This window comes from Carcharhinus amblyrhynchos, chromosome 14, assembly GCF_965287045.1.
Source record: "Carcharhinus amblyrhynchos chromosome 14, sCarAmb.v2.hapA, whole genome shotgun sequence".
Classification (NCBI taxonomy): Eukaryota; Metazoa; Chordata; class Chondrichthyes; order Carcharhiniformes; family Carcharhinidae; genus Carcharhinus; species Carcharhinus amblyrhynchos.
Genome location: NC_137337.1, coordinates 56,321,030 through 56,327,029, shown reverse-complemented (window position 1 = coordinate 56,327,029; position 6,000 = coordinate 56,321,030).

The window sequence follows — 6,000 nt, the reverse complement described above, 5'->3', positions numbered from 1 at the left end:
CTGGAATGATTGATGGCACTCTGCTAGTCATAGCCATCTGCCAAATGCATCGATTATCTGGGTCAAATTTATTCATGTAATCGGACCCAAGAATGTATTTAGCTTTTGGGGGAAGGTCAACCACCACCACTGGATGATCACAAGCCATGCTGCCTATTCGGACCTGTACAGGCATTCCTCCTGCATGTATCCTGTGAATCCACTGAGTGTGCCCACAGTTGGCCAAGGGATGTCTTTCTTTAATTTTATGTTCAGGGTAGTTCGGAAGCCTCCAGTATCCCAAAGGAATCCTACGAGGTGGTCTCTTACCTCGCCGTTAACTAGGGGTTTCCCTACGCTATCCCACCTGGTGCTACAGACCCAGATTGGGGAGGCCGGGCACCGTCAATCTAAGGTTCCATAGGCAGGACAGTTGGATATAGTGGTGGACTAGCACTTACGGTATGCATGGGGTGACCGGGACCTTCTATTGGTGATGGGCAGTGCTCTCTCTCGTAGCCAGGAGCTGGCCTAACTGGTGGAGCTGGTGTTCTCGGGGACTGTGAATATAGTAGTGGGGATCTCCTACAATCTCGGGCAAAGTGTCCTGGCTGCATGTCCCTCTTAAAACATGTACCTCTATCTCTCCCCGGGGCTGCTGTGTAAGGTGGAGCTGTACCTCTCTGGTGTTGGGGGTCCCCCTACCCTCATTTAGAAACATAGAAACATAGAAAAGCTACAGCACAAAACAGGCTTTCAGCCCACAAGTTGCGCTGAACATGTTCCTACCTACTAGGGACATACCTATAATCCTCTGTCTTATTAAGTTCCATGTACTTATCCAAAAGTCTCTTAAAAGACCCTATCGAATCTGCCTCCACCACCACTGCTGGCAGCTGATTCCCCACACCCACCACCCTCTGAGTGAAAAACTTACCTCTGACATCTCCTCTGTACCTACACCCCAGCACCTTAAACCTGTATCGTCTTGTGGCAACCATTTCAGCCCTGGGAAAAAGCCTCTGACTATCCACTCGATCAATACCTCTCAACATCTTATACACCTCTATCAGGTCAGCCCTCATCCTTCGACTCTCCAGGGAGAAAAGACCTAGTTCACTCAACCTATCCGCATAAGGCATGTTCCCCAAACCAGGCAACATCCTTGTAAATCTCCTTTGCACCCTGTGTAAAGCTTCCACATCCTTCCTGTAATGAGGCGACCAGAACTGAGCACAGTACTCCAAGTGGGGTCTGACCAGGGTCCTATACAGCTGCAACATTATCTCCCGACTCCTAAATTCAACTCCTCGATTGATGAAGGCCAGTACACCATATGCCTTCTTAACCACAGCTTCAACCTGCACAGCTGCTTTAAGCGCCTTATGAACTCGGACCCCAAGATCCTTCTGATCTTCCACATTGCCAAGAGTCCTACCGTTAATATTATATTCTGCCATCCTATTTGACCTGCCAAAATGAACCACTTCACACTTACCTGGGTTGAACTCCATCTGCCACTTCACTGCCCAGTCTTGCATTCTATCAATGTCTTGCTGCAATTTCTGATATCTCTCCACACTATCCACAACACCTCCAACCTTTGTGTCATCAGCAAACTTACTAACCCATCCCTCCACTTCTTCATCCAGGTCATTTATAAAAATCACAAAGAGTAAGGGTCCCAGAACAGATCCTTGGGGCCCTCCACTGGTGACCAACCTCCATGCAGAATATAACCCATCTATAACCACTCTCTGCCTTCTGTGGGCAAGCCAGTTCTGGATCCACAAAGCAATGTCCCCTTGGATCCCATGCCCCCTCACTTTCTCAATAAGCCTTGCATGGGGCACCTTATCAAATGCCTTGCTGAAGTCCATATATACTACATCTACTGCTCTTTCTTCATCAATGTGTTTAGTCACATCTTCAAAAAATTCAATCAGGCCCGTAAGGCATGATCTGCCTTTGACAAAGCCGTGCTGACTATTCTTAATCATATTATACCTGTCCAAATGTTCATAAATCCTGCCTCTCAGGATCTTCTCCATCAACTTACCAACCATTTCTCCATTCTGGAACCTGGCTCGCCCTCATCAGAAGCATCCTCACCTCCCTTTCTGACCGTGACATTGGGGGTCCCTGAACTTTCTATTCCCAGACTCGAGCTAACTATTGGAGAACCCATGCTTCATTATATGTGGTCTTTTCAAAGTCAAAATTAGCACAGGCTTTCTTACCTTCCTCTGTGGTGTGTGACACTAATGTCCTAGCCCATTTGAATGAATCAGCTTCATTTAATCTAGCCCGATCTAATTCCCCATATACTCCTGTGAAGTGGATCCACAAATGACCAGCAAAGGCAGTCAGATGTTCCCTTTTCCTCTGTCTACATTTATTTAACCCTACCACGGTTAATATCGCTTCCTTGATCTCGTTTAAGGTTCCTTCCCCAACATTTTGAGGGCTGGCAGGGCAGACCATACAGACTTGCTGAAGCACATGACTATCAATTTCACTTCTTTCCCTTCGTCTAGCCCATGCATTATCTTTTACCTAACACCCTCAAACAAACTGGTGGGACATCGACAAGAAGTAATTTCGTTGCTCTGATATCGAATCCGACAGAACCTAATACTCCTGGAGATTTAGCCTGAGTCTGAATTAAGATGGCAAATGCCCCATGTGATGGCTCAAATATTGTGATTTTATTTGCGATTTCAGCCAATTGTGCTACCGTAAATGGGGTCGTGTATGTAATATCGGTGCCCTGAGATTTTCCTACCTTGCATTCAGTCGTCACTGGGTGCATTGATACTGAAGGTGAAACTGGGGGCACGGTGGGTATGACTTCCCCTGGGAAAGATGGTGGTGGACCCCAACCCTCAGTTCATGTAACATACAGCTTAGCTTTCTCCTTTAACTCTCCCCAATCTGCATCCTCTATCTCCCCTTCCTCTACTGTCCCAAAGGTACACATAAATCCGTTTTGAACCGATAATAGGGATTCCAGCCTTGAAATTTCTCGCTGGCGTTTGGAGTGGTCAGCAGTTGCCTGTCTGTTCTTTACTGGCTTGATGTCACGCTTTTATCGCCACCTGCAGATTGGTGCACTTAGCTTCCAATTGCGCCACCACCCGCTCGGCCTCAACTTTCGCCAAGACAACATGCTGGGCATCTTGGTAGGCTCTCTCATACTGGGTTTGAAAATTGCCCAGATGTAGTAAATAATTCATTTACTTCTCTGTTCCTTTTGGCTCTTATCTGCTCTATCCTCTCCTGCTGCTATTCCTTTAGTTTCGTAATCTCCTCCTTTTTTGCTTTTATTTGTTCCATCCTCTCCTGTTGCTGTTTTTTTTAATTTCTTAATCTCCTTCTCCTTTTCCTCCTGTGCCCACTTCAATTCCTCCAGTTCCTTATGAACTGTGTTTAATTCCTTTTCTGTTCCTAGCAACTGTTTTAAGCTGCTCGTAATGGCAGTCACTTTCTCACACTTGCCTGCCCGTTTTCCCTGAACTTTCCTCAGATTGTCCTAATACTTCTTCCTAGGGATTCCGGTCCCGTCTCAGTATTGGCACAAGATTCTGCCCTTTCTTCTTAATGTATTCTCTGATTTTTGTTTCCCATATGGGACACTTTTCTGTCTCTGTGCTGTTTCCTGCCATTCTATAATCAAGGGAGTTGATCGGACTGTGGGTATGGCTTTGGGTTGTGTTCCGGTCCAAATCCCTCCAGATTCTAATGCAAACCTACGGAGTTTAGCCTATCCTCCTTGTTAATAACAATGCATGCACAATGACAATTCCTGAAAGCAGTATTTGTCCAATAAGGAGTTTACACTTATTGGTTTGAGTTTTGAATAATCATTCATTATAGACCTTTCACTCCCTTCGATTTACTTGAAATCCTGGCCATCACATGGGGCATTTGCCATCTTAATTCAGACTCAGGCTAAATCTCCAGGAGTATTAAGTTCTGTGGGATTCGATATCAGAGCAACAAAATTACTTCTTGTCGATGTCCCACCAGAGTCGCCAATTTGTTGTGCCTGCTGCACAATCTGTTTTAAGCCTTATATGGTGGACAAAGAATTGTGAGTAGACTTCTTGTTAGTACAACAATATTTAGTTAAACACACAACCAATAACCATCCATGCAACCAACAATAAGTTATCTTACAGAAATACTAAAGTTCAAGTCCAATACTAGATCTTGACTTAACTTTTCATGACTAGCAAGTACCCAGGCAGATATTGGCCTTTATCTGTGCGCTGGTTTCCTTAGTCCTCTGCGTAGTCTGGTCCTTTGGTCTGGTCTGGCACTCTGGCTTTAGTCTTCCTTTCTTCTTGGGTGTGGTGGCTCTCCTTGTGCTGGTTGTTGCTGGCGATGGTCACTGTTGTTGTAGCTTGTTCATGGGGTCAGAGAGAGATTCTTGATTGCGCAGTACCCTTTATATGCCATTTTTTGGCGTGTAAAGGAGATTTTCAGGCCCCTTTAGGCCATTGTCAATCATTCAATCAGGACTTGATCACCCTGATCGATAAAGTCCAATTGGGTGCTTCTACACCAATCTCTGAGTGTGTCCCCAATGGCCATGTCTGTAAATGCTGGGGGCAGGTAAGACACATACCTCCCTCCCAAATAAGGGATTAAGTTTCCCCTATGTCTGGTAAACAACCCAGTTTGAGTAGGAAGTCCCCTTCGTCCTGGAGATGGCCCATATCCTGTGTATTCAGTCGTCTGAGTTGCAGCCTGTTTATCTCTGTCTTTTAGGCTGTAGCCTGCTGCTTTAGTTCTTGCCCAATTGTCCCAGAGTGCTTTATAAAGCTCCATTTTATGTGGCCCAATTGGCCACATTTTCCCTTCAGTCTAAGACGAATGTGCTTTCTCTGAACCCTGATTAATACATTTTTGAAAGCCTTATCAGACATCCCTTTGCCTATTTAGAATTTTAACTTTTGGGCCAGACCTTGGCTATCTTAAAACTAATAGAATTATGGTCACTCATCTCAAAGTGATCCCTCACTAACACTTCTGTCACCTGCTGTTCTTTATTTCCCAAGAGGAGGTCAAGTTTTGCCCCCTCTGTAGTCAGACCATCCACATACTGAATGAGAAATTCCTCCTGAAAATTTCTCTCCATATTCTTTTACCTTTTTGCAGTACAAAGTGCTACATTTCGATTTGGTCATCATATTGTTGCTTTGAATTAGTTACAGTTCTATCTTTGATCACGTTATGGGGATCCATTGTCATATGTGGTTCAGCTTTAATCACTTTCTGGACATCTCCTGTCCACCTATTTACAATATCAAAGAATTCTGTTTGTTGAACTGATTTCAATGGGGTGTTAATTGCCCTATCTCCTGGATACACGATTAAGTTTTAAGAGGCATAATTGTTCCTCTAGACCTTTTGGAGCCTTGATAATTGATATCAATTCTCATATGATTGTTGTAACCTTGGAGCAATACCATCTGGGGTGTATCTGTTTTCATGTTATCTGAAATATAGTTATTTGTATTTTGTCCTCTCTGCCACTAGTGAGTTAATGTTACAGTTTTTTTTCATTCACTGGACATGGGTGTTGCTGGTCGGCCAACATTTATTGCCCATCCCTAGCTGCCCTTGAGACAGTGGTGGTGATCCATCTTCTTGAATCGCTGTAGTCCATACTCTGTGGATTGTTCCACAATGTTATTAGGGAGGAAATTCCACGATTTTGACCCAGCAACTGCAAAGGAACAGCGATATATTTCCAAGTCAGGATGATGAGTGGCTTGGAGGGGAACTTGCAGGTGGTGGTGCTCCCATGTATCTGCTGCCCTTATCTTTTGAGATGGAAGTGGTTGTGCGTTTGGAAGGGGCTATCTAAGGATCTTTGATGAATTGTTGCAGCCCCTCTTGTAGATAGTACACACTGCTGCCAATGAGCTGGTGGTGGAGGGATTGAATGTTTGTAAGTGTGATGGCAATCAAGCAGGCTGCTTTGCCCTGGATGGTGTCAAGCTTCTTGAGTGT